This window comes from Macaca mulatta, chromosome 13 (assembly GCF_049350105.2).
Source record: "Macaca mulatta isolate MMU2019108-1 chromosome 13, T2T-MMU8v2.0, whole genome shotgun sequence".
Lineage (NCBI taxonomy): Eukaryota > Metazoa > Chordata > Mammalia > Primates > Cercopithecidae > Macaca > Macaca mulatta.
This window is the reverse complement of record NC_133418.1, coordinates 108,843,009-108,869,287: the sequence shown is the minus strand read 5'-3', so window position 1 is coordinate 108,869,287 and position 26,279 is coordinate 108,843,009. Positions and strand designations below refer to the sequence as shown.

The following is a 26,279-nucleotide window of genomic DNA, read 5'->3' as shown; positions in this document are numbered from 1 at the left end:
GGAAAGTCAGGCCTCAGCACATGCCCTTTGGAAGAAAGCATCTACTTCTTGGCATTTCAGGCCTTTTATCATTTCCCCCAATCTTTCCTATCTTACTCTTTCCCCTTTCCCTGCATGTCCTCTGCTCCTGCCACACTGTCCTGCTTACCATCCCTCCATCACACCTTTTCATTTACTCATTCTTGAATTCATTGATTTATTTCTTAAAAAATTTTATTGAGCACCTAATATGTGCTGTGCTAGAGAAGCTGGGAACTCAGAATCAAGCAGGACTTGGTCCATGCCTTTGTGTAGGTTTTGGTCTAGAAAGGAGGGCAGACCTATGTGTTCATCTTGTTGAGCACACAATACCAGGGTGCTGTGTTTTATCAGGAAGTGCTGAGTGTTATGAAAGGCTTTAAATGGCTTCCCAGGCTAGGGGCAGGGCACCAGAGAACACTCCTAGAAGACATATGGTAGAGTTGGTCGGACGATGAAGTACAGAGAGAACGTTCCACAGAGAAGGTCAGCACACACAAAGGCCTAGGGTCAGAGGGCCCTTGGTGCAGTTGAAGAACTGAGTGGCCACCACTTGCGGTCTGAGTGATACCCTGGAGCTGTGGGAAGCCTGTGTGCTTGTTTTGTATTTGGCCGGTGTTGATACATCACTATTCATGGAGCTTTCTCTTTTCTCTTTACCTGCGGTCCTTGCCATCATGGAGCTTTTAGTCTGGAGTAGGGGTTGGCAAACCTTTTTCGTAAAGGACCAGTTCATAATTCTCTTAAGCTTTGCAGGCCACATAGTCTCTGATGCAACTCCTCAACTCTCCCATTGTCCTGTAAAAACAGCCACAGGCAATATGTAAATGAATGAGTGTGGCTGTGTGCCAATAAAACTTTATTTACAGAACCTGGTGGTGGGTTGGATTTGGCTCCTGGGCTATAACTTCTGATCTAGAAGAAAAGATAGACCTTGAACAAATCTTGATAACCTGGTGGCAGCTCTCAGCAATGATTTTTCTTCCACTTTCTGGACCACAGTGCAGAGGGTTGAGTTACTCTGTAGTTCGTGAAACATTACCTCATTGATTCATGCCAGGCTCCTCTTCTCATTTATCTACTTAAATTCCCATCCCATCCCCCTCTTCTCATAGGCAACTGCTCCAACGCATCTGCTTTGTATCCTTGAAATTACATGCATCTCTCTAAAGCACGTTGCCTTGTGTGATGTATTCTCAATTTATATAAACGATATTGTGGTATCAACTGTTCTGTTTCTTACTTTTTCCCCATTCAGCATTGTGTTTTTAAAATCTAAGCTGTGTGTACATTTAGTTAATTGTTTCCAAATGCTGCAAAAAATTTCACATCGTGCATCACTAAGTTTTCCTTACTCATTCCTCTGGTGATGGCCACTGAATTTGCTGCTAGTTCCCCCCCAACTCCTGCACATTACAAGCATCCTCCTGAGTTTCCTGTGTGGAGGCTGCACACCCCTGGCTTTCCCCCTTGGCATGCCCCCTTGTTGTAACATTTGTCCACTGGATGGGATCTGGTAAGCCTGGTGCTGAGTAGAGCCAACAGTATTGGGTGAATGAATGAGTTTTCCTGGAAAGAACTCTGCCAGCTTCCTTTTTGTCTGTCAAACAGTCTAGTAGAACACTTGGTTTGTCTTGGTTGCCCCCAAACAGCAGACTGATGACAGCCCCCACCCTGGCGGCACTGTTCTGTGGGGTGTCTTTTCCCTGGCAATGGGAAAATTCCCTGGCAATTTCCCAATAATGGGAAAGTACTTTATTGTACTTTCCCATTATTGCTTCTTATGTAGTAACTGACTGTTGGGTGGGCTGATTCTTTCTCATATTGCAAACTTGGGGAGCATGATAGCTAATTTTGTACGTCAATGTGGCTAGGCTATGGTGCCCATTTCTTTGATCAAATGCCAGTCTAGATGTCACTGTAAAGGTTGTTTTTTTAGATGAGAGTAACATTGAAGTCAGTAGATTCTGAATAAACATATTATCCTCCAGGTCTTAAGAGAAAAGACTGAGGTCCCGCGAAGATGAAGAAATCCTCATGAAGATGAATCCAAAGGCAGATTCAATTCTAGCTGTCTTCGGACTCAAGACTGCAACATCAACACTTCCCAGGGTCTCCAGCCTGTCCGCCTCTCCCGCAAAATTCAGATTTGCCAGTATCCAGAGTCATGAGCAATTCCTTAAAGTAAATCTTTTTCTGTTTCTTTCTGGATACGTATAGGTTGTGTTTCTCTGGAGAATCCTGATTAATGCACGAAAGGTCAGGATAAGTCTACTCCAAGGTAAAATCTTTCTCATGATATTTAATACTTGAAAGTGGCTTCAGGAGACTCCGTCTGCGACAGCATCTAGGAGTGACTCCCAGCCTGCCACCCTACACAGACGTGGGAAGTGCCAGCTGATGTTCCTCAAATCTGAGTTGAATCAGTGTGCTTTAAACTCCATGAAGACCCACATCATTTCTTTCCTCCATCTGACTTTAGAATGTGAAATCCCTCCAATGGATTTGGGGTCCAAGCCTCACTTAAGCCTTGGTCATTATGAACCACTCATCAGACTAAGCTTAGCCATCCTAGAAGGATCACAGCAGCAAGCCACATAGTGCTTTACTGCACGGCCCTCAGAGCACACAGCACCATACAATGGTTCCGAGGGGAAAGGCAGTCTGCCATCTGATCCCTGTTATTTTTCCAATTTATGGAAATTGGGTCCCAGGCACTCAGTAAACTGCTTTTAATTTTCACAACAACCTTGCAAAGCAGCCACCTTAGTTCCATTTTATAGATGAGGAGATGGAGGCCGGTGTTGTTAAGTCACTTGTTTGGAGCATTCAGAGGTGGGTAGTGAAGGCGGATGCAAGCCCAGGTTTGGGTTGTGAGGCCAAGACCTGTGATCATTCCATTGTGCCTCAACTTTTATTCATTCATTCATCCATCCATCCATCCATCCACCTACCCACCCCCACCCACCCCGCCATCCATCCATCCATCCTGTCTTCAGTGCCAGGGTATGTTCTAGGAGTAAGAGGGTCTGGAATAAGACATTTCCTCTTTCCTCAAGAGGCTCACAGGCACACTGAGCAATAATGGGATGGTGAGACAGTCCTGACTTGGGGGTGCGGGCAAAATGAGCGTAGAAGTGAAGACACTGTTCTTTCCTGGGATTGTTGGGGGAGGCTGGTAGTTTCAGCAGGAGACTGTGGCAGAGCTCCCAGCCCTGTATGTATACAGGGGGCCATTGGTGGCATTGGAGGAGGGGCTGCCCAGGTGGAGTGGGGACCCCAGAGGCAGCAAGGACATTCCCAGAAGAGGGAAGAGTATGTGCAGAGGCTGTTTGGAGAGCTGGTCACTGGGCTGGAGTGGGTGTGCGGAGCCTGTGCTCAGGGAGGAGGTGAATGTGCCTGGAAACGCAGGCAAAGGAAAGAGCTGGAAGGCTGTGCTGAGTGTCCTGGACTCAGCCATCATCCTGGGGATCACCTGGGGCTTTTGTTGTGGACTAAGACAAGGGTGAGGTGAGCGCGACACTCATTTTAGGTGTAAATTTTAAGGAGAAGCCAAAAAAAAAAAAAAAAAAAACCCAACTCAGTTATCAAGATAAATGCTATAAAAATCAGTGCAAAAATGTCCATGATGAGCAATGGAGCAAAGAAACTTTGAAATGAGGACGGGAGTTGACCCTGCACTTGGATGGCTCACCTTGCTCATCTCAACCTAAACCTGGCCCTGCTTTTGTTAAAGACCCGGATTCCTGCTTCTCCCCATGGACCTGCTGACTCAGGCTTTGCAGAGGAGAAGCCCTGTTAGTTCCTAGTGCTCCAGGTGATCTTCACGGTGGTGTTTTTTCTTTCTAAACTGGTTCCTGGTTAACAAACCACCTGTGGGAACTCAGTAAAAACAGAGATTCTTGAGTCACTCCCAGACCTTTTGCCTCTGAATCTGCCGTAAAGCAGCCCAGAAGGCTGGAGATTGAGCACGGGCCTAGGGAGCTTCACACTGTCTGGGCAAGAGGGCAAGCAGTGGGGAATGAAGAGGAGGCTTTTAGGCTAATGGGTCTTGCTTTGGCTGGCCCAGATACGGGCGCCATTCTGGCTGAGTTTTCCCACTTTTCAATTTCCACATGGGAAAACGTCCTGGTTGTTAAAGACTGCACACTACACTCCTACAGCAGGTATTCTAAGAGACTGCTTACACAGAAAGCCCCAACTCCTGGCCCAACTTTCAAGGCCTTACACGTGTGGCCCTCCCTCTGTCTCCAACAGGCTGTCAGCCCAGGAGCCTCGTCACTGTCGCCATCAGGGCTTCTGGCTTGAAGCCTCTTCCCAGGCAGGTCCCTCTGCTAAAGCCCCTCACCATCTCCCCTCTACTACTCTCAATGCTGCTCTATCCTTAAGGCTCAGCTGAGGCCCTTCCTCTCCAGGAAGCTCCTCCACCCCCCGGAATGCCACTGCCATGGCAACAGTTCTGTCTTCTGAAGTCTCCAGCTCTCTCTGGCAAGAACGGTTCTGTCTCTGCTTTCACATGTTCTTGTGTCTTTGTCCTACCCTCGAAGCTTCCTCTCGTTCTTCTGCCTTCCAGGGGTGCTCCTTGGGAAGCAGCGGGGCACTCACCAAGTTTCGTGGCTGCAGAGTCCAAAAACTTGGCTCTCAGTCTTGGCTCCACTTCTTCTGGTGACCTTGGACCCATCCTCTGCCCTCTGGTTTTTTTGGCACAAGATCTAACTACCTCAGTGGGGGCGTGAGAGCCGAAGGAGATGGTGTTACTGGCAGGGGGAAGTGCGTGATGCCAATTAGGTCTTTACCATTCCTAAGTTAGAAACCCACAAGCATTTGCCGAGGGCAGGGTGGGCATCTCAGGGCTCCATCTTCCCCTCCTCATGGACAGCAGTTCCGTGAGCACCAACTCACTGGCTGGGGACTTGCGTCCCAAATCAGTACCTTGTCCTCTTCAGCAGGAGGTCAAGGGGGTGATTCTAGCCATCCATTCTTTCCACAGATAGGGCAAACTTAGGCTGGAAATGTTTTGAGAGGGCTTGTGGATAGCTTACTTTATTCTACAATAAGAGATTTTACAAAGATTCAAAGGGAGGTAGAGAAAGTTCATTTTAAATTGTCTTTGATTCAGTTTTTAGGATTCCAGGTGCTTCTGGAAAGCAGGCTTTTATGGAAGGACACTTGGAAGGAGGTATGTGTTTTAAATTGCTCTGCAACATGAACATCTTTCAAAGAGACACAGTTCTCTCAAGTGACACACTAGGAGGAACAAATGCTGTCTGAGTCAGGTACTCTGTCCTAGGGGCATGGGAAGTGCTGGGAGGCCCAGGATGGAATGGGGGAGCTGGGACCCGGATCCGACCCTCTTGTGTGTTCCGGTACCGGATGCTGGTGTTGGCTGAACAGACCCCGCTCGTGGTTTCAGCTCGGTAAAGACAGAGTAAGCGGGTGGGGGCTTGTTTCTTTGTGTAGCGAGCCTGCTGGTGAGTACGAATGGAAAACTCAATTATCAGTGAGGTTAGGGGCAGGGTGAGAGGTCAGGGCCGAATGCCCGCGCTTCCTCTGGGTGCTGAGAGAGTTGCTCCTGTCTGCACTGCTTGGGAGGAGGATGCATTGATCAGGGTCAAAGGTTGTGTGTCATCAAAGGCGGTCCAGGAATAAAGGGAGCCCTTCCCAGGGATTCTAGGATGGCCTGTGGAAACCCAAGGCAATTCATGCTCAGATGTGCCCCGTACCCAACAAGTCAAGAATTCTTATTACAAAATTCACAAGAGAATGTTGCTTTATCTTAGGATAGCTTTCAAAGACTTCGGATTTGAAGGTGGAGAGTTTGGAAACACTCTCCGTCTATCCTCCTCAGCCAAGAATTCTCCCCCTCTGGGGCAGAGGCTACACATGTCTTCCTTTTTTGAGAGAAAAAAACAATTCATTAAAAAGTTCTTTGTATAAGTCTGGACACCCCAAAGATAGGACCCTGGCTGCCCTTGTTTCACACTTATCTTTTCCCATGGGAATAATTTCTTCGTAGACAAGAAAAAACCACACACACAGTAACTTGAGAATTGGAAGTTAAATTTGAACAATAACATGGCTAAAGGATTGTGTGGAAAAACCATAAAGATGGGAAGAAAAAAAGAAAGACAATCTACCAAAAGACAGACAGAGAGGTAAAAAGAAAGACAGAAATTTAGAGGGAAGGAAAGAAAGAAAGTTTATGTGTGAACCCAGACGAAAAAAAAAAGTACCACACGGGCAGATGCAGCCAACTATCATCTGCTGATTTAAAATACGACAAACATTCCCAAGGGCAAGATTCTGAACTAGAGGGGAGAAAGGAGTTTTCCAGCAGTTATATATATATTTTTAATAATCATTTCTTGTTTTTTACAGCGAAGTGCAAAAAATGAACAAAGAGGCCCGATGATGCGTCTGCTGAACTTTTCAGTTGTCAAATGCAAATTGAGCACAAAGAGGACAGAGTTGATGACATATCAGGAACATTTTTTATTTCCAGAGCAGGTCTGAGTCCCAGCGGAAGACTGAGGCCGACTGAGCCAGAGGTACCACTTCAACAGGTCACTGGTCTCTGCAGAGGAAGGAAAAGGTGTAAGAGTTCTCCCTGCATAGATGCTATTTGTGACTTGGATGTTTTCTTTCTAATACAAATGCATCAAAGTGTTCACAGGAATCTAGCTATATGCAAGAAGTCTGGATTTTCTGCCTGAGAGAACTGGCCAGTATCTCACCCATGGGCACCAGAACCCATTTCTAGATTACTAAGAAATGAGCACAAGAATACTGTGTATAAGGCACTGTGTTCCTAGACCTTTCCAAATTTTACTTAATGCAGATTAACTTCATCAACCCTGGTGAAAATGCCACCTCCTCTAGGAAGCCTTCCCCATTTGTCCCGTCTCAGAGACATTTGACTCCATGGGCTTCTCTGCAGTTTTGTTCCGTGTAGGACTGCCTAGTGCCTAGCTTTCTTGTGGTGTTCCTTGCTTATGTCTTGTCTCCCCATTTGATTTGGAGGGTCCTGGGAAGGGACCACTGGGCTGGGCTATAGCAGGTCCCCTGTAAAGACCTGTTGAGTAATTAGAAGAGACAGTGGCCCCATCTGGGTGAATCCTGAATTTAATCAATTCCCTGGATCCCTGTTTATCTTGCAAGTAGGGTAAGAATGTCATTGAAATCCTGTGATGTAGTCATGGAAGGGCTAATCCAGTCAGTGTACTACTACTAGTCACTAGGCATACTGTTTAGCTCAGCGGTTTTTTGTTTTGTTTTGATAACAAGACTGTCTCGATGAAGGAAGCTGGGCATTGTTTAATATTCTAATGCAGGCTCCTTATTTCACAGCATACTGGTAGTTACACTTGGAGTCGCGGTGAAATAAAACATCTAGGCCAGCGCCGTGGCTCACGTCTGTAATCCCAGCACTTTCAGAGGCTGAGGCAGGTGGATCACTTGAGGTCAAGAGTTCGAGACCAGCTTGGCCAACATGGTGAAATCCCACCTTTACTAAAAATACAAAGATTAGCCTGGCGTGGTGATGCATGCCTATAATCCCAGGTACTCGGGAGGCTGAGGCAGGAGAATTGCTTGAACCTGGAAGGTGGAGGCTGCAGTGAGCCAAGATGGTACCACTGCACTCCAGCCTGGGTGACAGAGCGAGACTCTGTTTCAAAAAAATTTAAAAAAGAAAAAAGAAATAAAACATATAGCATCGCCCTCTTCATTTGACAGATGTGGACTTTGAGGCTGACAGGGAGGTAACTTGTCCATGATTACACAGCAAGAAATAGAGCTGCAGTTGGTACCAGCGCCTTATAACACTGGATCTATAATAATAATAAAACACCACCAATGTCAGTGCGTGTAAATTTCACACCGCTTATCACACTACATCTACAAAGTAGTGCTGAGAATTAGGCATGGCAGGCATTAGTCTCTCCACAAGGAAACAAGCTCAGAGACTCTAAAGATCCGTCCAAATGCATAGAGTGGGGAAGTGATGAAAAGAGGACGGTAGGACATCCCAGCCCTGCCCATGTTCAGAGCTTGTTCCAACACATTAGTCTTCAGATGAGCTCATATTTTAGTCTTACATGCTCCAGCAATGGCCTGAGAGGTGTAGGTACATACTGAATGTCCAGGCCTTGTTAAAGGTAACTACAGGATGGGCCAGGTGTGATGGCTCACACCTGTAATCCCAGCACTTTGGGAGGCCAAAGCAGGTGGATCATGAGGTCAGGAGTTCGAGACCAGCCTGACCAACATGGTGAAACCCCATCTCTACTAAAAATACAAAAATTAGCGAGGTGTGGTGGTGGGTGCCTGTAATCACAGCTACTCAGGAGGCTGAGGCAGGAGAATCACTTGAACCCGGGAGATGGAGGTTGCAGTGAGCCAAGATGGCGCCATTGTACTCTAGCCTGGGCAACAGAGTGAGACTCTATCTCAAAAAATAAAATAAAATAAAAAATAAAAGATAACTGCAGGATGAATACACAAGTGCTATGTTTAGAAATTGAAATGCTCCAAGTTTTTAGCAGTTTCATCGTCATAGAACTCAGTTTCTAAGAGGCTCTACACCTGTGTCTTCTGGTAACATACCTACTAGCTATCTCAAATCTGTTTTTGAACAAAGTATGGGAAAGATAATACATCAAAATGAGCCTTGATTTACACAGCAGCAGGCAAGTTCTCTGACAGAAAATACTTTGTAAATCACGAACCTCATGCAAATGCTAGGTATTACTTATATTTTGAAGCCTGGAACAATCAGATGTTTGACATTTTTCAATTAGAAGTATGGGGCTGAGATACTTGTCCATTGAAAACATAACACAACCCATAAAATCTTAGTTTTTAAATTGTCTTTTCTTTTTCTTTCTTTCTTTTTTTTTTTTTTTTGAGACAGAATTCTCACTCTGTCACCCAGGCTGGAGTGTAGTGGCACTGTCTCGGCTCACTGCAACCTCTGATTCTCAGGTTCAGGTAATTTTCCTGCCTCAGCCCCCTGAGTAGCTGGGATTACAGGTGCCCGCCACCATGGCTGGCTAATTTTTGTACTGTTAGTAGAGACAGGGTTTCACCATGTTGCCCAGGCTGGTCTCAAACTCTTGAGCTCAAGTGATCTGCCTGCCTCGGCCTCCCAGAGTGGTGGGATTACAGGCGTGAGCCACCACATCTGGCCTAAGTTTCATTTTTAACAACACAAATTAGTTCTATCAAATATCTTAAATCTTAAAATGAAATCTTTTTTAACAGAAAACCAAATACCACATGTTCTCACTTACAAGTGGGAGCTAAACATTGGACACTCATGAACATAAAGATGGGAACAGTAGACACTGGGGACTGTTACGGCGGTGAGGAAAGGGGTGGAGGGGGCAAGGGCTGGAAAAGTGTTGGAGACTATGCTTAGTACCTGGGTGACAGGATCAATTGTATGCCAAACCCCAGCATCACACAATATTCCCAGGTAAGAAACCTGCACATATACCCTAAGAATCTATAATAAAAGCAGAAATTAGTAAAAATAAAATAAAATAAATGTAAAAAGATAAAAAATACTTTAAGCAAACCAAGCCACACACAGGAACCAAGAGGATCCTTACAAAGATTGCTTCTTCCTCTGGAGCAGACACCCACCAAGCCGACAGCCACAAGTAAGTTTCCTTGCAATTTTTAAAGCCAAGGATTTGCCACACTTTCGTAGACCTCACATAAGCTCTTCATTGCACATGGGAAACCTATGAACACTTTATTTCTGCTCACAACTTCCTGTCTGGATGTTGGCATTCAGGGGGCCTGGGAAGGGGTTTGTGGCTGCAGGTCCCCCCCTGCTCTGTGGCTGCCACATAAGGCCTTGTTTGTTACAATGAAGTGAATCAAGCTGGATCTGATAGGCCTAAGTTCCCTTTTCTTTTTTTCTCCAGGAGAAGTGAGAGTCCTCAAACGTGGGATCTAGATTTGCTGGAAGGATGCTCAGCTAAACGTAGTCCGCAGAGAAGGATGGGGGAAGATCTTTGTTTCCTAGACCTGCGACTTTTCTAATTTAAGTGGCCAATATATGATCTTTTTAAGGAAGGAGGTCTTAACACCAGCTTGGACTGCAGCGGAAAACTGGGAATTCCTTGGCAGAAAATCTCTACTCGGTTTATTTTATTTATTTATTTATTTATTTTGAGACGGAGTCTCACTCTGTCTCCCAGACTGGAGGGCAGTGGCGCGATCTCGGCTCATGGCAAGCTCCGCCTCCCCGATTCACGCCATTCTCCTGCCTCAGCCTCCCAAGTAGCTGGGACTACAGGCGCCCGCAATGGCGCCCAGCTAATTTTTTTGTATTTTTTTTTAGTAGAGACGAATTTTCACAGCATTAGCCAGGATGGTCTCGATCTCCTGACCTTGTGATCCACCCGCCTCGGCCTCCCAAAGTGCAGGATTACAGGCGTGAGTCACCGTGCCCGGCCTATTCGATTTATTTTTATTTTTAGTTTTATTTTTTATTTACAGACAAGGTCCCAGCTGACCAACATGGCGAAACCCTGTCTCTACTAAAAATACAAAATTTAGCTGGGTGTGGTGGCACACGCCTGTAATCCCAGCTACTCAGGAGGCTGAAGCAGGAGAATTGCTTGAACCCGGGAGGCAGAGGTTGCACTGAGCCGAGATCTTGAGGCTACAAGACAGAGTGAGACTCTGTCTCAAAAAAAAAAAAAAAGACAAGGTCTTGCCCCAGGCTGGAGTGCTGTGGTGCAATCTCGGCTCACTGCAGCCTCCACCTTGCAGGATCAGGTAATCCTCTTACCTCAGCCTCCAGAGTAGGCGTGCACTACCACGTCTGGCTTTTTTTTTTTTTTTTTTTTTTTTTGGTATTTTTTGTACAGATGGGGTTTTGCCATGTTGCCCAGGCTGGTCTTGAACTCCTGGCCTAAAGCAATCCACCCCCCTTAGCTTCCCAAAGTGCTGGGATAACAGGTGTTAGCCACTGCGCCGGCTTCTATTTTAATTTTCTTTTTTTTTTTTTTTGGAGACAGAGTTTCACTTTTGTTGCCCAGGCTGGAGTGCAATGGCGTGATCTTGGCTCACCACAACCTCTGCCTCCCAGGTTCAATCGATTCTCCTGCCTCAGGCTCCTGAGTAGCTGGGATTACAGGCATGCACCACTACGCCTGGCTAATTTTGTGTTTTTAGTAGAGACGGAGTTTCTCCATGTTGGTCAGGCTGGTCTCGAACTACCGACCTCAGGTAATCTGCCCCCCTCGGCCTCCCGAAGTGCTGGAATTACAGGCATGTGTCACCATGCCCGGCGTTTGATTTTAATTTTAACAGTACTTTGCAAACTCAACTCACACGTTTTCAGAAAGATTTCAAGGTCTGCTGCCTCTGGGATGAAATGGAAACTCCTAGGCCGGGCCTGAGTGAAAGCAGCAGAGCATGGCCATAGGCAGAAGAGCCAGGCTGTGGAGGTGGCTGGAATTTGGTCCCAACCTTGACCGGGTACATCCTAACAGTGAGCCAGGAAGGCTGCCCCACTTCCTGGAGGTTCAAGGTTTTGATATCTGAGATGGGGCCAATGCTAACATCTAAACTCTTAAAGTTATTGTGAAGATTAAAAGAGATAATGAATAAAATGTCTCTTACCCCCGAACACTGATGACCTCGTCCCTCACCCCCTTTTCCTCTTTTTAATTATCTTTCCTGCCTTTTTCTTGCTTCTTAATTCATTGAGGTCATACTCAGAGGAAGGCCCTAGACACGAGGGGATCGTGTTGAATTCCATGAGGTTCCAGTCCTCAAGGAGAACATCTCCTGGGGCAAACACACAAGTGAATGGAAGGATGGGGTACGCAGGCTGCCCACGGGCTCGGAGGAGGACCAACTAACCTGGCAGTTCCCACTGTCCTTCTGGGTCTAGGTGACTCCTTTCCCAGCTTTGTGTCTACAGTTTTATCCATACCTATTGTCTGTCTTGCAAGAAATATCCTTCAGGCATTTGGGGGGAAATGGGTGTGTACACAAAGAGAGGGAGAGAGAGCCAGAGCAAGTGCGAGAGAGAGCGATAGCGAGAGAGAGAGAGAGAGAGAGAGAGAGAGAGAGAGAGAGAGAGAGACAGAGAGCGAGACTAATCCTCTGTTCCCTGACCACCCAGGGCTCCAAGGAGAAATTGAATAGGACATGGCAGTCACTGTCCTTCCACTACTGGAAGCACATGAAAGTTGTCCAGAGAGCAGGTCAAGAGTCATTCGTGGGTGACCACATAGGACTCTGGTGCAGGGAAGAAAGGCACGTAGGAGCGTTCTTATGATGTGTGGGTCACAGAAAGGAGGCTCCAACAGGCTAGGGCTGGTGAACTCTCAACCCCTCCTTTGAGTCTTTAGAGGGCCCCAGAAGTGGCTACCTAGGTATTGAGCAGACAGGGTCCTCAGCCAGTCCTGGCCCCACCAAGGTGAGCCACGGGGGCTGTGACCAGGATTCGGGGGCCTTCTCTCCACCCAGCCTTTCGGGCCTTCAAGGGCTGAAGCAGCAGTGGGGCAGGCCACGCCCAGTGGATACGGCTTATCAAGTGTCTGGCCCCCATCTCTCTCCTGAGCACAAAAGCCTCTTGTGTGGCTGAGTGCAGAGAGCGGACACAGACCATCCTCTCTTCTCTTTGTCATTAACGTAATCTATTTGATCTTGAGGGTGGTTTTGTTTCAGTTTTCCAAGGGGTAAGGGGGACAGAGGGTGGCATTTCTTCTGACTTTGAAGAGTAGAATGAAAGGGTTAAGCAGGAAAATTAAGCCCCGGAAAAAGATGCATCTGAGATCCTCTTTACCTTGTGAGAAAAGAGCTTATGCTCAGACCTACAGGAAATTCACCTATTCTTTGGAAAGAAAGTGATTTTGTTATTATTGCTGCTACTAATATGATTATACTTGTCTAAATTTCTTTATGTACCTTTTACCTCTTTTTCAAAAGGATTTTAACATACCAGTAAAACAAGTTTACAATGATTAAATAAAGGAATGATGGTCAAGAGAAAATAAGGATAGAAGAACTAAGATAACAGGTAAAAAGTTAGAAGTTAACATTTCCCCTCTGAAGGCCTGGGGAATGACTAGATGTAGATGAGGACTCGGTTCTGAGCTTCCTAGCAGCCACATTAATGAGGGAAACACTCACATGGTTCACAGCATCAGCAAGAAACAAGCTGTGTCAGTAAAAGACAGCACTGTGTGATATATCAAAAATATATATTATCAATAAAATCCCTTTATAGATTTAAATATTAGAAGATATGGCCCTTTGGGAATTCCCAGCTACCTCTAGAACAGCATTTTCTGGTTTTTTTTTTTTTCTTTTCTTTTTCTTTTTTGAGACAGTCTTGCTCTGTCTCTGCTGCCCAGGCTGGAGTGCAGTGGTGCAATCTCGGCTCATTGCAACCTCCACCTGCTGGGTTCAAATGATTCTCCTGAGTAGCTGGGATTACAGGTGCCTGCCTCCATGCCTGGCCAATTTTTTTGTATTTTTAATAGAGACAAGGTTTCACCATGGTGGCCTGGCTGGTCTTGAACTCCTGACCTCAAGCAATTGCCCACCTTGGCCTCCCAAAGTTCAGAGATTACAGGTGTGAGCCACCAAGATAGGCCTAGAACAACATTTTCTTTTTTTTTCTTTTTCTTTTCTTTCTTTCTTTCTTTCTTTCTTTTTTCTTTTTTTTTTTTTTTTGAGACAGAATTTCACTCTTGTTGCCCAGGCTGGAGTGCAATGGCGCGATCTTGGCTCACCACGACCTCCACCTCCCGAGTTCAAGCGATTCTCCTGCCTCAGCCTCCCGAGTAGCTAGAATTACAGGCATGCACCACCATGCCTGGCTGATTTTTCATATTTTTAGTAGAGATGGGGTTTCTCCATGTTAGTCAGGCTGATCTCAAATTCCTGACCTCAGGTGATCCGCCCGCCTCAGCCTCCCAAAGTGCTGAGATTAAAGACGTGAGCCACCGCGCCCGACCAAACATTTTCTGAATTGTGTTTTCTGAAACATTGATTCTGTGAGACACTAACAGGTATTTCTCAAAAGCAGACACTGTTGCCAGATACGCATGGCGAGTCTGACACTGTAGTCCCCTCTCCCCTCTCCAAGATTTGCAATGTAGTCTACTGAGGACTCTGAGAAGTCTGCAGAAAAAAAAGACCCGTTTAATTTTGTTCAAACAATCATTTTCCAAACTCTTTTGATCACAGAGTCAGAATTTGGAGAAATCTCTAATTTCATGTGGCAAAACTGGTTTTCCCAGGACGCTATCTGGGAAATGCGGCACGTCCTTTCTAGGTCCAATTTCCACACACACATACCAAACAGGTTCTATCTTTTTGGGAGAGTTATGGTGCACCTAAGACTCCCTTGCCCTTTTCCATGCTCTGCCTCCCTCAGGGACTGGACTCCACTCAGCCAGAACGCTAGAAGCCAGCTGGGCTCTGATCTGAGGCACCTGCACCCTGGAGAGGCAGAGAAGACCTCAGGGCCTTTGCACAGCCTTCCAAACTGAGCACCCGCAAGATGAATGGATCTTTCATTTCTAATATTTATCCCCTCTCATTGCATAATACCTATGCCAGCAAACCACCATTTCTATTTTACCAAAGACTTCCCAGTGCACCCAAGGGGTGGGGGTGGGTAGTCCCACCGCACAGGTACCAGGCAATTGCATTACAGCATGACAAATACAGATATCTCTGGGCTCTTGGGAGAAACAGAGCCCTGTGTTTCCAGGTAGGTAGGCTTCCTAGAGGAGTTGACACTTTAACAGAGATTTAAAGGATTGGCACAAGCTATACGGAAGAGGAGGTGTGGGGTTGCATTTGAGGCCTGGATGGAACAAATGGTCAGAATTGGCTCTGGGTAGAACAAATGCTGGGGCAGAGGGTGAGACTGGGGAGCAGGAGGAAGCCAGCCCCGCAGGAGGCAGTGTGAGCTTCCTGTCCAGGGTCCTGAGGAAAGGCATCGAGGGACCCCCGGGAGCCATGGCAGGGCCTTCCTGTTAGAGCCTGTTGGCGATGATGGACTGTGGTGTGGAAGGAGGCTGTGATCCACAGTGACAAGCACCCACCCAGGGCAGCAGCTTTGGGGCTCACGGCAGAGCCCCGGCCCTCAGCTCCAGTGGGATAATAGGGCGACATGACAAGCTCTTCGTGCTCCCTGGAGGCGTGGTGCTCCCCCTGGCTGGACGTCAGAACAAATTAAGGGCACTTGTCTCACAAGCCCCACCTGGCCGGCAGCGTTGTGGGGCCGGCTGGCAGGGGAAATGTGTCACCAGCAGCATCTTGGACCTTGGCCATTGGCCTCAGAGCAAGAAAAGCTCTCTCTGCCCTGCCTGTTTAGTGAACAATGTACAGGAGTACAAGAGACTCTATGGCAACCAAAGACCTGTGTCAGGGTCATGGTTCGAGGTTTTCTGTGCTCACTAATGTGGAAAACAGAAGCCTCACGCTACATCAGCATCGCGGCTGGTTTACATAAGCAGTCGGAGGCCGCATAGAGCCAAAGCCGGAGCTGGGGCCGGGCAGCTCCACATCTTGCATTTGCATGTTGCTAAGTGTGCACGTGTGCATGATCTCATTTGACTTCACCATACCCTGTGACTCTGGGATTCCTTGTTATCCCCATTTTACAGACAAGGAAACCCTCTAGGTTCCAGGGAGGGGCAGGGACTTACCCAAAGTCTGATTCCAAGTTCAGTGCTCTCTCGAATTGACTAGATGTGGAGGCGTCTCAGAGCTTGGTGTAGCGTGAGCTGGTGGGCAGAGTCCCCTTTCCCACCAGTGTCTCCCTGAGTCCTGATGCCAGGAGGGCACGGCCCCCTAAGGTAGGGCATCTTGAATGCATCCTGGGCTGATTCTGGGGTCTGAGGACCAAATGGCTGGGAATGAAAGAGGGACAATGAGTTGGATGTCTTCATCCAGTGCTTGGAAGCTGTCCTGGAGTTACTACTGACAGTGCTGACGAGTGGAGAGCCTCTGGGTTCCGGACAAACACCGGGACCCATGCTGTCCCTTCTTCCTGAAACCGCCTGTTCTCCTGTCCATGCATGAGGCTTCGCCCCTTCACGCTTGAGCTAGCATATCCTGTTATCTGCAAAGTGCCTTGAATCTCTCATCTGGGCTGGGCTGGGTGCCTCTACTCTGTCTGCTCACTTCTCTTGGGAAACCCCTCCCACAGTGCTTATGCCACTCTCAGGTCACGGCTTCATTTGTACTTTTCATTGCATGAAGACAGAGACCTCGCATGGGCCCTCAGATGTGTCCCTAGCACCTAGTATTGTGCCTGGCACACATAAGGCTCAATGAATATTTGATGAATGAACAAAGGAAGAAATGAACAAATGAAAGATTTCACTCTCCAGTGGTAGAAAAATAGACCCTAGGGCTCAGGAAAGCTCTCTTCATGGCTGGGGCAGCTGGGCTGGTGGCTTTAATTACGGGTAAATCGGAGTGTTGGATCCCCTGAACTCAACTGAGGTTTGCAGTGGCTCCTGGCATCTGCCTGCCAGTATAAGCTTGTCAGGGTTCTGAGGCAAACAGTTATTTTGTTGAATTATGCAAAGAGTCAGGTTGTTGGAATTCCATGTAGATCTCAGCCAAAGCCTGGTGATGCTTTGAGAAGATGGAAATACAAAATGGAATTCAGAAACAACTATTTTTTAAAAGTAATATGTGTTTGCTATGGAAATTTTAGAAATGTGGGCATACACGAAGAATGAAATAAATAGGCTGGGCGCGGTGGCTCACACCTGGAATCCCAGCACTTTGGGAGGCTGAGGCAGGATCAGTTGAGGCCAGGAATTTGAGACCAACCTGGCTAACATGGTGAAACCCTGTCTCTACTAAAAATACAAAAAATTAGCAGGGCATGGTAGCTTCCACCTGTAATCCCAGCTACTCGGGAGGCTGAGGCAGGAGAATCTCTTGAACCCAGGAGGTGGAGGTTATAGTGAGCTGAGATCACATCACTGCACTCCAGCCTGGGCAACAGACCAATACTCCGTCTCAAAAAAAAAGAAAAAACAAAAAGAAAAACAAGAATCAGTGAAATAGACAAAACGATTATCTCACCACCTAGTGGTATTGTGCATTAGTAGCTGTGACCACCTGTGAACCTTTCTTTGATTCCATGTGGCCCCTCCACATGGTCTCTCCAGCACCGTGGCTTTAGGGTAGCCAGACTCCTCCCGTGGCGGCTCAGGGCTCCAAATGTCCAGGTCCCAGTAAACAGACCCAGGTGGAAACTGAAGTCACTCAGACTCATTTTTGCCAGATTTCATTGCTGGAGGCAGTTAGGTAGCTCCACCCAGGTTCAAGGAGAGGGAGTATGAATCCAGTATAAGGAGAGTTTACCAGATGGGATACGAAATACATTGATGTGCTCATCTTTGGAAAAGATGACTTGTTACAATTAAATCTCAGTGTTTATTATTACACTGTTAATTGAAGCCAATGTTATTTCAATTAGGAGTCCTTTATTTATTTATTTATTTATTCATTTATTTATTTTTTGAGACGGTGTCTTGCTCTGTTGCTCAGGCTAGAGCGTAGTGGTGTAATCTCAGCTCACTGCAACCTCTGCCTCCCGGTTTCAAGTGATTCTCCTGCCTTAGCCTCCTGAGTAGCTGGGATTATGGGTACACACCACTGTGCCTGGCTAATTTTTGTATTTTCAGTAGAGACAAGGTTTCACCATGTTGGCCACGCTGGTCTCGAACTCCTGACCTTGTGATCTGCCTGCCTTGGCCTTCCAAAGTGCTGGGATTACAGGCGTGAACCACCGCGCCTGGCCTGAGTCCTTGATTGTTGCACTGAAGTCAAAAAAGAATTCTTGGCCAAACGATGTATAAGCACCTTACATTGTGTGGTGTTTCTCAGGTACCAAAAATCTTAGCAGAACTCATTTCATTCAGTGCTTACAATTTCCTGGTAGGGATCATCAACCCCATTTTACAGTGATGGAAACAAGTCTAGAAGGGAATTAACAAAGATTTCTTCAGTGTCGGCCGGGCGCGGTGGCTCAAACCTGTAATCCCAGCACTTTGGGAGGCCGAGAGGGGCGGATCACGAGGTCAGAGATCGAGACCATCCTGGCTAACACGGTGAAACCCCCGTCTCTACTAAAAAAATACAAAAAAACTAGCCGGGCGAGGTGGCGGGTGCCTGTAGTCCCAGCTACTCCGGAGGCTGAGGCAGGAGAATGGCGTGAACCCGGGAGGCGGAGCTTGCAGTGAGCTGAGATCCGGCCACTGCACTCCAGCCTGGGCGACAGAGCGAGACTCCGTCTCAAAAAAAAAAAAAAAAAAAAGATTTCTTCAGTGTCAGCAACTGATGGAGCTGGAGGTAGATCTAAATAGCTTGTTTCAAACCCAGAATTCTCTCCTCTACTCCAGGTAACACCACTTGTGCGCAAAATCCACCTGGGAGCCACAGTCTAGTCTTAGGAAATTGTAAAACGGATGCAGGGAGTGAAATTTCCTTTTTAATGTTTTAACTTTAGCTTGGCCTTCTGCCTCTGACTCTAGAATGGTTTGTACTGAGTAAATATTAACCCAGGGCTCCATGGCCAGTGTTTTATGAGCTGGTGGAATGCCCCACAGCAGGGGCTGGGGAGAGAGGAATTGGTTGGCCCCACATTTGAAGATGGCACCTGATGCTTGGGTCAGCAAATGTCTGAAAGGCTTTGCAGCTTGCTGGGCAGCCCAGGTGGGAACTTATCTCTTGGTGAAAGCATCAGGAATCCCCCAGTCCCTCAGGAAACCCCGATCCCTCAGAATAGATCAGATGATGGCCAGAACTTGTATTAGTCCATTTTCACACTGCTGATAGAGACATATCTGAGACTGGGTAATTTATAAAGAAAAAGCGATTTAATGAACTCACAGTTCCAAGTGGTTGGGGAGGCCTCACAATCATGATGGAAGGCAAAGGCACGTCTTACATGGCAGCGGCAAGAGAGATTGAGAGAACCAAGTGAAAGGGGTTGCCCCTTAGAAAACCATCAGATCTTGATCGTGATCAGTACCATGAGAACAGCAGGGGGAACCTGCCACCATGATTCAGTTATCTCCCGCCCGGTCCCTCGCAATTATGACAGCTACAATTCAAGATGAGATTTGAAGCCAAACCATATCAGGACTCTTTAAAAACCTCTGTAGGCCTTCAGCATTCTTTTTTTTTTTTTTTTTTTTTTTTTTTTTTTTTTTTTTTTTTTTTGAGATGGAGTTTCGCTCTTGTTGCCTGGGCTGGAGTGCAACGACGTGATCTTGGCTCACTGCAACCTCCACCTCCAGGGTTCAAGCAATTCTCCTGCCTCAGCCTTCCAAGTAGCTGGGATTACAGGCATGCGCCACCACACCGGATAATTTTGTATTTTTAGTAGAGACGGGGTTTCTCCATGTTGGTCAGGCTGGTCTCAAACTCCCAACCTCAGGTGATCCACCTGCCTCGGCCTCCCAAAATGCTGGGATTACAGGCGTGAGCCACCATGCCCAGCCTAGCATTATTATTTTTGGAGACCCTGCCCAACATCACAGCAAATATGTTATGATATACTTACATTGCACATCATGTTATTTATTTATTTTTGCTTTAGAAAAAGCTTAAGCCAGGCTGGGCGCGGTGGCTCAAGCCTGTAATCCCAGCACTTTGGGAGGCCGAGATGGGCGGATCACGAGGTCAGGAGATTGTGACCATCCTGGCTAACAGGGTGAAACCCTGTCTCACAGGGTGAAACCCTGTCTCCGCTAAACAATACAAAAAAACTAGCTGGGCGAGGTGGCGGGCGCCTGTAGTCCCAGCTACTCGGGAGGCTGAGGCTGGAGAACTCCTCCGCCGGTAGGCGGAGCTTGCAGTGAGCCGAGATGCGGCCACTGCACTCCAGCCTGGGTGACAGAGCGAGACTCCGTCTCAAAAAAAAAAAAAAAAAGGAAAAGCTTAAGCCTGGTGGGTGGCACACACCTGTAGTCCCAGTTACTCAGGAGGCTAAAGTGGGAGGGTCACTTGGGCCCGGGAGTTGGAGGCTGCAGTGAGCTGTGATTGTGCCACTGTGCTCCATCCTGGGTGACAAGAGAGACATTATCTCTATTTTTTATTTAAGTTTAAAAGAAATTTTATAATTTTACCTTTGAAATTATTTGGCTATAGATACTTTACTTTCACAGGAAGTTCTGAAGTTTTTCTCAGTCTATTTGGGTACTCATGTAAAGTAATGAAATATAATCAACAAACTGTTTTTGAATGTAATGAAATTTTCATGAATGACAAATTCATCAATTAGGGAAGTGGTGTATGAAAGAACTTTACATTTCTCAGACATTTGACTTACCATTCATCTGCTTTGACCTTGCAGTTTTCATTTTGTATTGTAGGGCCAATCTTTTTTTTTTTTTTTGGCAGAGTCTTCCTTTGTCACCCAAGCTGGAGTGCAGTGGCGCCATCTCGGCTCACTACAACCTCCACCTCCCAGGTTCAAGTGATTCTCCTGCCTCAGCCTCCTGAGTAGCTGGGACTACAGGCACCTGCCACCACACCCAGCTAATTTTTATATCTTTAGTAGAGACGGGGTTTCACCATGTTGGCCAGGCTGGTCTCAAATTCCTGACCTCAAGTGATCTGCCTGCCTAGGCCTCCCAAAGTGCTAGGATTACAAGCGTGAGCCACTGCGCCCAGCCCAGGGCCAATTATTTTTTGTTTTCAGATCTCAAATAATTTTGCAGGACTCTAAAGAGCTGATAACCCAGTCCTGTAGCTCTAGTGCCTAACAGACAAGATGATTCTGATTGTAATTATGCTGGTGTTTCCTTGAAAAAAGAGCCCCAAAGTCTCTATAGTTGTGTCTCCAAAGTGGCAAAGTGGAAGACACATAAAGCAATCACTCCCCATAACGAATTGTCTTTTCAAGTGTGTCACTTACACTGCTCCGCTGCTGCTCAGCCCATGGAGCATACTGGGCAGGGATGATTACCAAATAATTCTGGAGGCTCATGGCTTTGAAATACCAATGAGGCAGAGAACCTGATGGTGGAAAAACTCCTCCAGAGAAGAAAATAGGCCATAGATGGGACTTGCCTAAGTCTTCCTTAGGGAGTGGGAAAGAGAAGGGAGCTCACACTGCCAAAAACCCAACACAACCCATGGTGTACTGTAGATTTTAGGAATTTCATTTGTCCCTCTGATATCTTTTCAAAGTGAAGATTCACTCCATTCTACAGAATAGACCACTGAGGCTCAGAAAGGCCAATACTTGACCCCAGTGATATAGGGACAAGACCTCGGACCTGCCTAATTCTAAGGCTCTGCTTTGCCTTCCTGCCATTGTGGATGGACCGAAGTGCATGTCATTTTTAGAGGAAATTAGTACTATGCTGTGTAGTTTGTGCTTGGAATACCAGCAGGATTAAGGAAATTGCAGGACCGATACCTTTTAGAATTTTCCATTTGCAAAAGCCACAATCCTGTAACCAACACCCCATAACAAAAACTTAAGATGAAAGAGCCAGAGAGAAGCAAATTAAAGGCTTGGAAAGATGCAATCAAGTCTTTGTCTAGAGTAGTGGAGCCAAGAACCTGGTGGCTTTACTCAACAGGTATTCATTGAGCACCTACTCTATGCAGGAGGCCCTGAGAGATGATAACCTCTCAGTCTCTTTTCTTTTTTCCTTTATATAGAGATGGGTTCTCGCTATGTTAACCAGGCTGGTCTTGAACTCCTGGACTCAAGTGATTATTGCCGGAACTCCTGGCCTCCCAAAGTGCTGGGATTACAGGTGTGAGCCACCATGCTTGGCCAACCTCAGTCTTAAGTCCTCTGTTACATATAGACACCAAGGCACAGTGGAGAGAGAGGGGGCAGGAGAGTTGGCCTATGACACAGAACACTGGAATTCTCAAACTTTCCACTCCCTGGCTGTGTGGCCTTAGGCAAATGATGCATCTCTGAGCCTTAGTTAACTATTTGGTAAGATACAGGTGACCATTCTTGCTCATGGCCTGTGATGTCTACCTCATGGGCCTGTGATGTTCTCCCAGATCCCTGGTAAACAGGTGTGTGGAGAATCCTCACTATGGCTCTCCCTAGAGTAGGCCCTTTTAGAGGGCAGGAGTGTCTGTCTCTGTCTTGAGCACAGGCCTGGCAGAGAGCACGTGGGCCCTTGTGAGTATGGGAATCAATCTCTCAAATCTTAGCCGAAATACAACATTTGTCAGGATCTTCCTGCTCTGTTCACACTTTACACAAGAATCCAACCTCATGTGGCACTGACCAGGGCTCCCTTCTTTGAATGTGCAGAAGATGCTTCATTAAAGGTCAACTTTGTTTGCAAAATAACTTTATGGCTCTTTCTGTAAAAGCTGAAGGACTCCAGTGGTCATCTCACTGAAAAGGAAGTTTCTTCCCTAGCAGCTGAGTCTTCACAAATAATATTCTCTTTCAATTCACACCGCAGATTAGGCAAGGATGCTTTGTAATTCCCAGGACCACAGAATCCTGGACTATCAGGTCTGAAAGGGCCCTTCGAGGTCACATATTCTTATTTCTTTATTTTATAGATGAGTTGGCTGCAGAGTGCAGAGGAACTTGCTCCAGGTCATAGATCAGGGCTGGTCTTACAGTTATGTCTCCTTCCTTCAGCTTGATGAAAACTGCTCTCTTGGGACTTCTCTGGAGCAAAGCCGGTGGTCCTCCTTGGATACGGCGAGCCACCAAGCTGGGCTCTGAAGCAGGTGGACAAGTTCAGGGCCCCCTGTTCTGATGGGCTCACAGTCATTCCGAGGCTTTTGCAAGTGTTTTTCTGGTGCAGGGCTCTGCACTGGCCCTCCAGAGAGAGACACAAAATGGCTGCTTTCGCAGACGCACTCATGGCGGGAGTGGCCATCAGCCGAAATGGCCCTGATGTGCTTCTCAGGGTGTGTGGATAGACCTCCCTTCCTCCTCCAGCCATGAACTCACAGGGCCATGGGAGAAGACGGGTGTCCTGCGGGTCAGGGCTGAGAACAGTGGCTGACTGATGGCGACAAGGGCAATCCTGAGTGGCCTGCACAGCCCCTTGATCTGGAACCCAGAGGAGTTGTTGGCTGCAACAGCAGATTAGTGAAACTCCCAGATGGCATCTCCAAACCGGGAGTTGGAGGCAAAAAGGCCTGGACTTCCTTCCTCTTTCACTAAAACAGGTCTGGAGAATGAGGTCCTTGCACTGTAATTATACTCTGGCAGGAAACAAATAACGAAGACATTTTTCTAAGTGAGGAAGGAATGAAAACATCCAAGGCTCTGGGGATCCTTCAGCTTCTGCTCTTGCGGCATTGGAATGATAAGAACAGCCATCTACTCTTCAATCTTTGCCAGGCCCCATGAGGTAGGTATTTTCCACCTTAGTCTATAGACGCAGGAATGGTGGGTGGCCCACAGCTGCAGTGCTGGTCAGTGGTGTCACAGAGCTGGGACTGAATTTGTACTTGGGCCCAACTCAGAAGCCCCGCAGGTCTCTCTGCCCCCTCCGCTGTTATGTGGAGTGGGCACTGTCTCTTATGAGCTCAGCGTAGTCACAGTTGCACAGGGATGCCCAACGAGGGAGGCTGAAGTTCACCCTTCACTTTCCCTGGCACCTTGAGTGCCTGGGAGCGTTTCTGCATCTGACCAGAGGAAAGGGCTCCTGTTCCTTCCTACAAAAGTGCCGTCTGTCCACAAGCCATGCCCCCTGGGGCTGCACCCACCCCACGGGGGCACCTTTTTTCTAGTTCACACGAAGGGAACAAATAGGCTAGTGGTGGCCTTATATTAGCTGTTGTCAATTGAACTTCTCTGGGCCTGATTTTTTTTCTCCTGAGAAGTGAGGCTCTTAGGATGCTTTCTTACTTACAAAGTAAGTGTTGGGGCTGCAGGACCCGTGAGATGTTGGCAGATGTTTGTAGGCTGGCGTGTGTGTGTGCAAATCCCTGCTTAGACTCCTGTCTCCCTGGGCTCACGGTACTTCTACTGGTCATCCCAGTTCCTGGGTTGGGGTTCACCCAATACAGGCTGCCTCAACCTGAACTTTGCAGTGATGGGTTGGTGAGCAGGCTCTCACCACAGGGCTTCCAGGGACCACCAGTCTCTGGTGTAGGCATACACTAGGAGGAAGGGATTGAGCAGCCAGCGGCCCTGTGCCCTGTAAGGACCCATGGTGCACCCCCACTGCAGCCACTCTGGGGATGGGCCCTTACCCACCTCTTTCTCACTGCCCGGCTTATGTAAATGTCCCTGGCCTCTTCTTGGCCCAGCAGATTCCTGTTCTGCTTCCTCTGTCCCATGCTGAGCACACAGCATGGAGCACAGCCCTGGGCACACAGTAGGCACTCTGCCCTGCTCCCTGAACTAGTGGTCAGGTGAATGAGTCCTGACTTTGCTCTGCCATTGCTGGGCTGTGTCCGTTGGATTGCTCCCCCTTTCCCACAGGCCTGGGCCCATTAAGCTTCCATCTTCTCTCACCTGGTTATCGCCCGGACTTGGGAGTTCTCGGCTGGGAGGTCTTGGGAGGTCGGAGGTGTCCCAGCTTCCCCCTAGGCAGAGCCCCTGCAGGTCATGTTTAGGGAAACCCCCACACGCAGAGGGGCATTGTCTCAGTGGGTTGAAAAGGCCACTTTCCTCCAGCTCATTGATCAGATCCCAGGGAACAGTGGGGAGCCTGAGCCCAGGGGCCGAGGCATCACGAGGGACTGGGGCTTCTGAGAGCCTTTATCTCAGCACAGGAGATAAGACTCCAGTGGCTGCAGGAGCCATAAAGCAAGGAGGGGCTGGCAGTTGAGGATCCCGGGGAGCCGGGCTTTGAACTCTGCCCTCCCGGGGGTGGGAAGCCTTTATGGTGGGGCTGCTCTGGGGCCGAGGTGGCAGCAGAACCATTACAGGAGAAAAGAGTCCCCAGAGCCGGCCCCCTGGCACCCAGACTGCACGGTGAGACAACGGAGCCCGGAGAGGTGGGACCAGCGGCGGAAACAGCACTCCATCCGGGCTTTATTGACTTGTAAACGGCACCATTAAAGAGGAAGGCCTCACCTTGCCTGGAAGCAGCTGTGTGCGCTGCCGTAAATCTAGGGCGAGCTCCGAGGCTGCAGCCAGGCCTGGCAAATGCCAAGCATGTCCTGGGCAGAAGGGGGTGCAGGCCAGGGATCCCCACCACACCCAGCCCCTAGCTCCACTGAGGCACTGAGTGTGGGAATTTATAAGAAGGATGTTTACCAGGGGAAATATCAGTGGCGAATTAGACTTCGCAAATAAAACTTTTCAAACTTTTTCTTTTCCACCTTTTTTTTTTTTTAAGAGAAGGGATCTCACTTTGTTGCCCAGGCTTGTCTCGAACTCCTGGACTCAAGCAGTCCTCCCGTTTTGGCCTCTTGAATGCTAGGATTACAGACTTGAGGCACAGCACCCAGGTATCCAAAAAAATATTTTTTAAAAAGAGGAAAATTTCTAGATATCTTTGAGTCTCCATTTGTAAAGTCAGCGCAGAAAGAAGGACATTGAGAAGCTGAGGCTTAGAGTGGCCTGCAGAGGAGTGAGCGGAAGTCCATCGCGGCTTCTTGCTCATTGTGTATCCAGGACTAGCTCCTGAGAAGCCCAGGTCTCAAGGTTTTTTTTTTTTTTTTTTAAACATAAAGAATGAACATGATACCAGCTCTCAAAGGTTGGCTATGATGAGCGAATGGGATGAACATAGAACCCCTCACCAGTGGGAGGTGCTCGACAAGTAAATTTTCTTTCTCCTCCAATTGACAACAAAACAAAATGGAAATTTGAGATCTTGGCCCTCTTTCCGTTTTGTTCCCATGGAATTAGCTAACCTTGCACAACAAAAGAGTCGACTGCTAGCTGCCCAGGGGCAGGGACAGCCCTGCCTGGTTCACTTTGGTAGGCTTCGTTGTTAGGTAGGAAGCTGGTGTAGAATTCTGAGAATGTTTTCTACAAATGTTGGGTGAATAAATAAAACAGGAGACCAAGAAAAAAGAAGGAAAGAAAGAGTGGAAGGAAAGGAGGGTGGAAGGAAGAACACAAGGTCCCTTTTCCTCTGGACAAAGTCCGGAGTTTTTGGAAGAGAAGGAAACGAGAAGCAACATTTGCCGCCTCCCGCTGTGAGCCCAAATGTTAGAAAACTTAGTTCTCACAACCACCAGGAGGGCCCTGAGGATAATTGCCCAAGCTCTGCTATTTACTTATTAACCAATAAGTAAATCTGTCTTCTGGGCAAGTTATTTGCTCAGTGGGTGAG

General features: G+C 47.6%; 1 long non-coding RNA gene across 1 annotated transcript; it reads right to left on the bottom strand.

Moving 5' to 3' along the window:
* Window positions 1-6,468: 6,468 nt before the first annotated feature.
* On the bottom strand, window positions 6,469-24,737 carry LOC144333615 (uncharacterized). Its single transcript, XR_013402513.1, has 3 exons — window positions 24,506-24,737; window positions 15,714-15,917; window positions 6,469-6,592 (listed from the first exon to the last, which is right to left on the bottom strand). It is a non-coding gene; the product is annotated as an uncharacterized LOC144333615 (long non-coding RNA).
* Window positions 24,738-26,279: the final 1,542 nt, after the last annotated feature.